At 53.9% G+C, this 11,501-nt stretch overlaps 1 protein-coding gene across 1 annotated transcript in view; it reads left to right on the top strand.

Annotated features, from left to right (window-relative positions):
• The first annotated feature begins 8 nt into the window (after window positions 1–8).
• Window positions 9–11,501, top strand: part of NRTN (neurturin) — a 25,146-nt gene continuing 13,653 nt past the window's right edge. The window contains exon 1 of the mRNA XM_017847140.1: window positions 9–102. The gene's annotated coding sequence lies outside the window, so the exon portion shown is untranslated. The remainder of the gene's footprint in view (window positions 103–11,501) is intronic.

The raw sequence follows: 11,501 nt of genomic DNA, 5'->3' as shown, positions 1-11,501 counted from the left end.
GGCACCGCGGGCCCAGGCGGCCCGGATGGCGGTCGCGGCGGCAGGGGCAGGGGCTGGGGCCGGCGCGGCCGCCACTGACGGGTAGTCCGGCGCCCACAGCAGGTAAGCAAGGGGCAGGCGGGGCAGGTGGGGGGTAACAGGGTACGACGGGGACGACGCGCCCCATGGACGGGGCATGGAGGGTGCTGAGGACTCCGAATAGACCAAGGGATTCCCTCCTGCAGCAGAGCCAACGGGTATATGAGGGTGGGGTCAGGGGGCGACAGGTCAGCGCGTGGGGAGGGGCGGGCATGTGGAGCTAGATCCTAAGCGGCTCTCCAAGCCCGAATCCGGCAGCGGTGTCCTTGTCCGACGGGACGGGCGCAACCCTGCCTCCCAAGACCTCCAAGTGTGCATCTGAGGAAGGCACAGTACCCTCCCCAGAATCCCCTCCTCAGCCTCTAGGAGGGCGAGACCCAGCCACCCCTTTAGCCATGTGGTCTCCAAGGGGCCGTTGGGGGGCTTCCGGATCCCGCAGAGCCCGGGCCGGGGGCTGCCGTCGCGGCCCAGCTGCGCGCAGAAGTAAACATCTGTCAGTGGCGCGTTCCCTGCTCGCCGCCGCCGCCGCCGGGGACACGGTGTCCTCCGGTGAGGGCCGGGCCCTCTGGTCTCCTGGAGCAGCCCGTTCGGCCACCAGAGGGCGTGAAACCCTTTGGAGTGGGGGGGGGGGTCTCTTAAGGGCAAAGCCTGGATTTGAAGTGGGGGGAGGCTGTGCCTGCCTTTCCTGCTTTTTATAAAAGGTGTCTCCTGCACGGGGATATCCCCGAATTGTCCCAGGAGGTGGTTTGTGGATTAGGAGTCATTAGGCCCAAGGGGGCTGCAGACAGATTGGTGGGGAGGGGGGTGTGCTGGAGAAAGAAATGGCTCTCCCAGGGTGAATGCCACCACTGCCCCCTCCCCAGAACGCATCCGTCCTGTCCACAGGCCTGTGGTTACCTGCAGGGCTGGTCATTGGTTCAGATCTGGGGAGCAGGGCCAGGGGCTTAAAGCAGGAGATTGCAGGAGGCCAGACCCCTGACTTTCCTCCCTCCTGCTGTCTCCCCTGCCCTTTCCCTGTTCTCTACATCCTTGTCCCTGTTCCATGGCCCTCTTTGTCTGTCTCTGAGTGCCCCGGGCTGAGGAAGCCTGGCTGGGGTGTGACCAGCCTCAGAGGATGTCAGTGTGGGGCAGAATCCCACCCACACTGCCAGCTTCTCCCACCCCCAGCTTCTTGCCTTGGGGCCCTTTGGACACCCCTCCCTCCTCCCTTCATCCTAAGACTCCCGAGGTTCACAGCTCCGAAGCCACTCCACCCCCAGGGAGCTGCAAAAGCTTCTTCTAGGGGTGCAGGGAAGAAAATAAAACATTCCCCTCTTCAACTGGGTACTGCATCTGAAATTCCCCATCAGCACTGGCCCCCTCGGGTTTCAGGCCCCAGCTTTCAGGGAGTGAACACAGGATACAGCTTTTAAGAGTCGGGCAGAAGGGACTCAAAAATTTTGCAACCGGGCTTAACACAATCAAAAGATTGTTTTGACAAATGTGTGTCCGTGGCAACGGCGTGGTTGACTGGTGTCAGAGTTGTTGGGTGCTGTCCTTCAAGGGAGTCAGATTTAGACCCAGGGACACAGGGCTGGGGAAGCTCAGTGTGGGGATGGAGGGCTCTACCTCAGGGTAGGAGGGTCAGAGAAGACTTCCTGGAGGAGGGGCCTCAGAGGTGGGGCTGTGAAGGATGAATAGGAGTTTTCTAAGTGGGAAAAAAAGCATTCCAGGAGGCGGGAATTGTGCATGCAATGATCTGGAGGCATGGAATAGTCAAGGGGCCTTGGTGAGTGTGGGAGAGACTGTTCTAGAAGGTTGGCAGAGGAAGAACTGGGCTGGGGAACTCAAGGTTGTATCCCTGGAGGTAGGGGCTAAATACACAGATTGGAGAGGCGCAAGCTGTTAATGTATCTGGAGTCACTGGGCTGGGCTATCTTTGCTGGGGGCTGTGGGTTTCCTCACTGATGCATCTCCCTGGTCCTTCAAGGTGAGGCAGAGGCTCTGGGGCCTCAAGGTGGAGGTGGTGGTTAGGGGTTGGGGTTGGAGATGACAGGAGGCTCCCAAACCAGCCTTGCACTTGCAGGGCTTATAATGGCCTTGAAGGAAGGCTGAATAGGGAGTGGACGTGAATGGAGCATGTCTGCAGGAAGGGTCTCTCAGAGATGATGATGGTGGAATGGAGGGGTCTCCCTGTCAGATCCAAATGAAATCAGGCTTCGGGCAAGCCCTGGAAGAAATCAGACAGTGGGCCCAGCTTGCAGCATGTGGCTGCCACTTCCCAAGTGGGGACACTGAGGCCCAGAGAGAGGGCACTGTTTGTTCTTAAATAGTGCAGTGTGTCATGACCCAAGGCAAAATTTGAATTTGAGGAGATGGAAAAGATGATGACTGGGTGCAGTGGCTCATCCCTGTAATCCCAACACTTTGGGAGGCCAAGGCACGTGAATCCCTTGAGCCAAGGAGTTTCAGACTAACCTGGGCAACATAGCGAGACCCCATCTCTACCAAAAATACAAAAATTAGCCGGGTGTGGTGGCGTCCCCCTCTGGTCCCAGCTACTTGGGAAGCTGGAGTGGGAGGATTTCTTGAGCCCAGGAGGTCGAGGCTGCTATGAGCTGAGATTGCGCCACTGCACTCCAGCCTGGGTGACAGCCTGGGTGACTCTGTCACCCTGTCTCAAAAGAAAAAAGACAAGATGATTGAGCTGACCTGTTTCCTGGGAAACTGAGGAGTGGTTCCCAGTCTCACCCAGTGTTAGGGTTTAACCTTCATCTGGGATCTGTGCCTCAGTTTCCCTTTCCATCAGATGGCCGTCTTGTGGTGTCTTGGCCGCTCCGGAGGACCCATGCCGCTCAAGCCACCTGCTGGGCCCTGTGCCAGCTGCTTAGCCATGCCAGGCCTCATTAGGCTGATCCTGTCATCCCACCCCGGGGACCCCCCCTCCTGCCAGCTCCAGATGCCTTCGAGGCCAGTCTGGCCAGCCCCAAGAGCCTGGTGTGGTCAAGGCAGCAACTATATAGCCCAACCACATACAGCCAGGGCCAGAAACGCTGGGCCTAAGAAGCTGGCACATACACGCTCCCCAGCCTCCCTCCCCAGATGCAGCTGGGTGGCGGGTGCAGGAAGAGAGAGCTTCAGGCGCCGGTGGGGGACTGCGGGACACTGACCCTGCAGGCCACAGGGCCCTCGTTACTTCCCACCTCATCTCCCTGTGCTGTCCCCTGGCTCCTAGAGCTCCAGCCACACTGGTCATCTCAAACAGGCACGGCCCTGCCTCCAAGCCTTTATACGTGCAGCTCTCTCTGCCTGGAACACTCTTTCCAGCTCTTCAATGTTGGATTCTTTACTGTCATCCAGGTGTCAGCTCAAATGCTTCCTCCTCTGAGAAGCCCTCCTTGACTCCCCAGTCTAGAAGCAGCCTCTAGTCACTAGGGGTTCATCCTGAGTTTTTTTTTTTTTCCTGAGACAGGGTGTTGCTCTGTCGCCCAGACTAGAGTGCAGTGGCGCAATCATAGCTCATTGCAGCCTCCACCTCCTGGACTTAAGTGATCCTCTTGCGTCAGCTTCCCAAGTAGCTGGGACTACAGGTGCATGACACCATGCCCAGCTAATTTTAAATTTTTTTTGTAGAGATGGGATCTCACTATGTTGCCCAGGCTGGTCTAAAAATCCTGGGCTCAAGTGATCCTCCCGCCTCAGCCTCCCAAAGTGCTGGGATTCCAGGCATGAGGCACTCTGCACCCAGCCCCATCCTGGTTTGTTGTTGTTGTTTTCTTTCTTTTTTTTTTTTTTGAGACGGAGTCTCGCTCTGTCTCCCAGGCTGGAGTGCAGTGGCGCGATCTCGGCTCACTGCAAGCTCCGCCTCCTGGGTTCACGCCATTCTCCCGCCTCAGCCTCTGAGTAGCTGGGACTACAGGCGTCCGCCACCTCGCCCGGCTAGTTTTTTGTATTTTTAGTAGAGACAGGGTTTCACCATGTTAGCCAGGATGGTCTTGATCTCCTGACCTCGTGATCCGCCCGCCTCGGCCTCCCAAAGTGCTGGGATTACAGGCTTGAGCCACCGCGCCCGGCCGTTGTTGTTGTTTTCATGCTCTTGACATCTAATTACCTTGTTTATTTCATGTTTATTATCTGCTTCCTTGACTGGATGGTGAGTTTTTCAGGGAGGGGCCCAGGGTAGCCTTGGTTACCACCGAGTCCCTGGTCCCCAGCCAGGCCCTGGCACACAGTAGGTGCTCAATAAGTGTTTGTCAGGTTAATTCCTGTGCTGGAGGCAGAACCCAGCCTGGCACTCAGGACTTTCTGCCATTAGGGCCTTTTACTTGCTGGGTCTGCTCTGCTCTGTGTCTTTAAGAAAATCTCATACCTCCCTGGGTCTCAGCGCCACTGTTCTCTCCAACAGCAGGGCCTAAGCCCCTCTCTCACCTCTCCTCTTGTTAACACAGGCCAGGAGGTTCCCAGGCAGTAGTTGTAGACTCCGGGAAAGAACAAGTTTGGAGTTGGATCCAGGTTCCAATCCCAGCTCAGACACTTAATACTTTTAATTAAAAACATTTTGTTTTTTCTTTTGTAAAGACAGGGTCTCGCTATGTTGCCCAGGCTTGTGTTGAACTCCTGGCCTCAAGCCGTCCTCCCGCCTTGGCCTCCCAAAATGCTGTGATTATAGGCGTGAGCCACCACGACCGGCCTCAGCCACTTGCTTGCTGTGTGCCCTTGAACAAGCTACTTCTCTGCACCTTAGTCTCCCCACGTGGAAACCAGGGCTAGTAATAATAGCATGTTTTTCAGGAAATGTGGGAGAATTAAATGTAGGGAAAGATAGTCGTCACAGTGTCTGCCTTTCAATAAATGGAATAGCCAACACTGATGGGTGTTGCTATTATTGGTGGTGTTATTGTTGTTGTCAGACAGGTCAGAAAGCACGTGGTTAAGAATATGGAGGTTATGGCCGGGCGCGGTGGCTCACGCTTGTAATCCCAGCACTTTGGGAGGCCGAGGTGAGCGGATCATGAAGTCAGGAGATCGAGACCGTCCTGGCCAACACGGTGAAACCCCGTCTCTACTAAAAACAGAAAAATTAGCTGGACATGGTGGTGCACGCCTGTAATCCCAGCTACTTGGGAGGCTGAGACAGGAGAATCGCTTGAACCCAGGAGGCGCAGGTTGCACTGAGCTGAGATCGCTCCACTGCCCTGGCAATAGAGCGAGACTCCGCTTCCAAAAAAAAAAAAAAAAAAAAAAGAAAGAAAATAATATCTAGGTTATTGGCGGGCGTGGTGGCTCACACCTGTAATCTCAGCATTTGGGAGGCTGAGAAGAGGATCACTTGAGGTCAGGAGTTCAAGACCAGCCTGGGCCCAACATGTTGAAAACCCCATCTCTACTAAAATACAAAAAAATTAGCTGGGCATGGTGGTGCACGCCTGTAGTCCCAGCTATCCGGGGGCTGAGGCAGGAGAATCGGCTTGAACCTCAGAGGTGGAGGGTTGCAGTGAGCCAAGATCATGCCCACTGCATTCCAAAGGAGACTTTTGTCTTGAAAAAAAAAAAAAAATAGAGGTTATGCAGCCATTGATTGGATAATAAAGAAAAAAGGATATGCAGGGAGGAGTGTTGGAAGTGAGTCTTTGAGGAATGAGTAGGAGTTTGCTGACCACCTGTGTTCAAATCCCAGTTCAACCACTCAAGTTGTTTGAGCAAGTTACTTCACTTCTCTGGACTTCTGTTTTCCTGCCTACCAAACTGTGATAAAATAGTCCATACCTCGGTACAAGTTACTACATGTAAAGTGCTTCGAATGGCACTAATAGTGTTGTTCATGAATGTTAGTTTCAGTTATTATTATTATCATTATTATTATTAGAGACAAAATCTCGCCCTGTCGCCCAGGCTGGAGTGCTTTGGAGCGATCTTGGCTCACCGCAACCTCCGTGATCAAGTGATTCTCCTGCCTCAGCTTCCCGAATAGCTGGGACTGGTGGAGTGCACCACCACACCTGGCTAGTTTTTTCTTTTTTTTTTTTTATATTTTCAGTAGAGATGGAGTATCACCATGTTGGCCAGGCTGGTCTCGAACTCCTGGTCTCAAATGATCTGCCCGCCTTGGCCTCCCAAAGTGCTGGGAATACAGGCATGAGCCACCACACCTGGCCCAGTTATTATTATTGTTATTATTATTTTTTATTTTTTTACTTTTTGAGACAGAGTCTCCCCCTGTCGCCCAGGCTGGAGTGCAGTGGCACAGTCTCAGCCCACTGCAAGCTCCGCCTCTTGGGTTCACGCCATTCTCCTGCCTCAGCCTCCCAAGTAGCTTGGACTACAGGCGCCCATCACCACGCCCGGCTAATTTTTTTGTATTTTTAGTAGAGACGGGGTTTCACTGTGTTAGCCAGGATGGTCTTGATCTCCTGATCCACCTGCCTCAGCCTCCCAAAGTGCTGGGATTACAGGCGTGAGCCCCCACATCCGGCCCAGTTATTATTATTATTATTTTACCACTAGTATGATCACAAAGGAGCCACCATACTCCTCCCTAGAAACCACTATTCCTGACCATCTAGCCCTCAGCTTCAGTTTGGCAAAGACAGACCCAGAGTCCCTCAAGACAAGCTCATGGGCCGGGACTTGATGTCCAGGGTAGCAGGGAGCCAGCGATAGTTCTAGCAGTTGGGCAGCACTCAGTTTCTGTGCTGGACCTCTTCCCCTGGCACCACCCGACACAAAAGCCGCCCCTAGGTTGGCCTCTGGCCCCCTCAGATGCAGCATCGGAACCAGCTGTGCTCACCAGATGTTCCTGGTTTGCCCCCAGATGTGTGTTGCCAGCTCTCGGCTGTCCTGGCCGCCTCATCCCCCCATGGGGTGGGCCCAGGCCCTGGGGCCCTCTGAGGGAGGGGGCACATTTTTGTGGGCTGTGGAATTTGTTTTGTGTGTTGCAGAATCACTGAGTCTTGCCTCGAGAGGCCCAGACCCCTGGCCAAGTCTTGCCCCTCATGGGGGCCTCAGTTTCCCCATCAGTGGAACCTCAGGGAACTTCCAGAGGCCATCTAGGAACAGGAGACCAGGAGGCTGCCCTAGGAACAGGTCCAGCTGTGAGCCCTCAAGCTGTCAGCACTTGGGGAAAACAGAGGCACAGGCGCACAAGCACGTGTATGCTGCGGCGTTCACACACACAGGCACTTCCTCACTGGCATGTGCTGGCTTCACAGCCTGGCATCCTCTGCCCATGAGCAGTGGCAAGAGCCCAAGAGCCACTTGGTCAAGCTCTTCCAGGTCCTCCCTGGCTTTCCCATAGTGCTGGGTGGCACCCTTCATGCCCTATTGAAGATGGGAGGTCAGGCTCACACCTGTAATCACGGCACTTTGGGAGGCAAAGATGGGGGGGATCACTTGAGGCCAGGAGTTCGAGACCAGCCTGGGCAAGATGGCGAGACTGTCTCTATTAAAAAAAAAAACTTTTTTTTTATTCTAAAAAAAAACAGATGGGGGCTGGGCACAATGGTTCACGCCTATAATTCCAGTACTTCTGGGAGGCTGAGGCGGGCGGATCACCTGAGGTGAGGAGTTTGAGACCAGCCTGGCCACCATGGTGAAACCCTGTCTCTACTAAAAAGTATAAAAGTTAGCTAGGCATGGGATTACAGGCATTACACACCTGTAATCCCAGCTACCCTCGAGGCTGAGACAGGAGAATCGCTTGAACCCGGAAGCCAGAGGTTGCAGTGAACCGAGATCACGCTACTGAACTCCAACCTGTGTGAGAGAGTGAGACTCCGTCTCAAAAGAAAAAAACAAAAATTAGCCAGGCGTGGTGACAGGCACCTGTAGTCCTAGCTACTTGGGAGGCTGAGGCAGGAGAATGGCTTGAACCTGGGAAGCAGAGGTTGCAGTGAACTGAGATAGCACCATTGCACTCCAGTCTGGGCAACAGAGCCAGACTCTGTCCCAAAAAAAAAAAAAAAAAATGGAGAAACTCAGTGACAGGAGGACCAGGAGTGAAGTGGAGAGGAAGGAGAAGTGTGTGCAGGGCAGCACCCCCACAGGCAAAATTGTGCAGACTTGGGACCTGCAGCAGGCTCACGCCTCTGTAAACTGAATGCTCGAAGTTAGCCCCATGCCCTGCAAACACTTAACCCAAGATGTCCCTCTAGAAACTCCCATCCAGCAAAGACAGTCATGGGCACAGACACCATGCTCACAGGGCTAGGCAAGAGGAAGGGACCCATGGCTTGGGGGTGGCCGAGATGGGTAGCAGGGAAGGGTTTCTGGTGGAGGGGCTGTAGGAGCTAGGGCTTTCAGGGTAGAGTAGGAGTTTGCCAAATTAAGATAGACCCCAATTCTGGGCCTCCCCAAGATTAGAAGAGATGCCTACCTGGAGAGAGGTCCTCCCCTTCTTCCTCTCTCAGGTGCCACTCTTTGAGACTGGGAGTTCTGTAGGACAGAGGCTTTTATCCCTGGGACTGGGTGTGCCCGGCAGGTGTCCCCTGGGAAGTTCGGTGGGAAGAGGGGTGGGGGTGCCAGGGCGTTGGTTGTGCATAAAGAAATGAGCAACATTTCCTGGCATCACCAAGGAAGGTGCCAGAAACACACACCCTTGCTCCGGCTGTCTGTTGCTTGGATTGATTGGAAGGGCCTGCGTAGCTGTGTGACATTGAGTTGCTCATTGCTTCTCTCTGAGTCCATTTCCCTTCTTTCCCCTTCCCTTCTTTCCCCTTCCTTCCCCAGCTCTGGGGATTCTGTGGCCTCCAGCTAGAAGTGGAGGTCTGTCCTAGGTCCTTCTTGCTGCAACTCACACTGCTACGGACCGCCCCCTCCACCAAGGAAGGAAGGAGGCTTCCCTCCCGCCAGACAATGCAGGTTCTTCAGGATCTCTACGTTTTCTTCAGGACTGGGAAGGGACCTCTGGCCAGGCCCTGCACAGGCAGTGTAGACACCACCCGAGATCCCCACGGGGTGGACGTGGGCGGTGGTCAGGGTGGGGCCATTCCCTCCTGAGTCCCCCGGCCCCCTCTGCTTCCCCTCCTCTCGCTCTCTGCCCACTGTGTCTGTGCCCCCTGGAATGTTTGCAGCTGTGGGAGTTGGTGGCGTGTTCACCTGTGCACTCCTGCGTGTGTGTGGGGGGGCCAGGAGGAGGGGTCTTGGGGACCTTGGCCAGAGCACAAATGACAATGGATGCTCTTGTACCTACAAGTGTGTGTCTCTGTGAGACCAGCATACCACGTGTGAGTGGGGAAAACCTCAGTGTGTGTGAGTGGGATCATACCTGAGTGTGAGTGTGAAAACACCCTAGTGTGAGACGACTGTGGGATTGTTCAAGTGTGTGAGTATGCAAACACCAGCACGTGGATATAACGTTTCAGCACAAGTGTGAAAGCACCCAAGTGTGTGAGTGTGATTTTTTTTTTTTTTTTGAGACGAAGTCTTGGTCTGTCACCCAGGCTGGAGTGCAGTGGCACGATCTTGGCTCACTGCAACCTCCACCCCTTGGGTTCAAGCAATTCTCCTGCCTCACTTACTCTCCCTAATAGCTGGGATTACAGGCGTGCACTACCATACCCGGCTAATTTTTGCAGTTTTAGTAGAGATGGGGTTTCACCATATTGACCAGGCTGGTCTCGAATTTCTGACCTCCAGATCCGCCTGCCTCAGCCTCCCAAAGTGCTGGGATTACAGGCGTGAGCTGCTGTGCCTGGCCAATGGTGTCTTTTAAAAGTTTATTATTTTCTTTTCTTTTCTTTTTTTTTTTTTGAGACAGAGTCTTGCTCTGTTTGCCAGGCTGGGATGGCGTGGCCGGATCTCAGCTCACTGCAAGCTCCGCCTCCCGGGTTCACGCCATTCTCCTGCCTCAGCCTCCCGAGTAGCTGGGACTACAGGCGCCCGCCACCGTGCCCGACTAGTTTTTTTGTATTTTTTTAGTAGAGACGGGGTTTCACCGTGTTAGCCAGGATGGTCTCGATCTCCTGACCTCGTGATCCGCCCATCTCGGCCTCCCAAAATGCTGGGATTACAGGCTTGAGCCACCACGCCTGGCCTATTTTCTATTTTTGTAGAGACGGGGTCTTACTGTATTGTCCAGGCTGGTATCGAACTGGGCTGAGGTGAATTCCCCGCCTCAGCCTCCCAAAGTGCTGGGATAATAGGCGTGAGCCACTGAGCCTGGCTGTTTCACCAGTATTTCTGCTAACGTCCTCTCTCTGCCCCAGGGTCCATCCAAGATCCCAGATGACATTTAGCGGTGCCCTTTCCTTTGGCCCCTCCAATCGGAGACTCCTTCTCCATCTGTCCTTATCCTTCATGACCTTGACTCTTTTTGTCTTTTCTCTTCTCATCTTCTTTTATTTTTTTCTTTTTGCAATGGAGTCTCACCCTGTCGCCCAGGCTGGAGTGTGGTGGTGCAATCTCAGCTCACTGCAACCTCCGCCTCCCAGGTTCAAGTGATTCTCCTGCTTCAGCCTCCTGAGTAGCTGGGATGACAGGCATCTGCCACCCCGCCCAGCTAATTTTTTTTTTCTTTTTTTTTTGTATTTTTAGTAGAGATGAGGTTTCACCATGTTGGTCAGGCTGGTCTCAAACTCCTGACCTCAAATGATCTGCCTGCCTCAGCCTCCCAAAGTGCTGGGATTACAGGCGTGAGCCACCATGTCCGGCCTTGTCTTTCTTTTCTTTTCTCAGACAGGGTCTCCCTATATTGCCCAGGTTGGTCTCAAACTCCTGGCCTCAAGCAATCCTCCTGCCTTGGCCTCCTAAAGCGCTGGGATCAAAGGCATGAGCCACCTTGCCTCGTCAGTGATAGTGTTTTGAATGAAGGTGGAAGCATCCAAGGGTGTGAGTGGGTCATGTTTGAGTGTGACTGTGAAAACGCCCTAGCGTGTAAGCGTGATGTATTCAAATGTGAGTGTGAGAACACACTAGGGCATTCATATGGCGGTGTTCTGGTGTGTGGGTGTGATTGTGTTAGAATATGTGAGCCTGGAAACATCTGAGTGTACATGGGATCATGTTTGGGTGTAAGTATGAAAATACTGGCTGGGTACAGCGGATCACACCTGTAATCCCAGTGCTTTGGGAGGTTGAAGCGGGAGGATTGCTTGAGGCCAAGAGTTCAAGACCTGCCTGAGCAACACAGTGAAACCCCGTTTCTACAAAAGAAAAAAGAAAAAAAAAAAAACTATATATATACACACACCCCCACACACACACACAAATATAGCCAGGCATGGTGGTGTACACCCAGCTACTTGGGAGGCTGAGGCAAGAGGATCACTTGAGCCCAGAACTCAGAGGTTTCAGTGAGCCGAGGTTGCACCACTGCACTCCAGCCTGGGCAACACAGCAAGGTTCTGTCAAAGAAAGAAAGAGAGAGAGAGGGAAGGAGGGATGGAGGGAAGGAGGGAGGGAGGGAGGGAAAGAGGGAAGGAGGGGGGGAGGGAAGGAGGGAGGGAGGG

The sequence above is a fragment of the Rhinopithecus bieti genome, unplaced genomic scaffold (genome assembly GCF_001698545.2).
Source record: "Rhinopithecus bieti isolate Rb0 unplaced genomic scaffold, ASM169854v2 scaffold_28055, whole genome shotgun sequence".
In the NCBI taxonomy this organism is placed as follows: domain Eukaryota; kingdom Metazoa; phylum Chordata; class Mammalia; order Primates; family Cercopithecidae; genus Rhinopithecus; species Rhinopithecus bieti.
The sequence above is the reverse complement of the archived record's forward strand: the minus strand, read 5'-3'. Positions and strand labels throughout refer to the sequence as shown.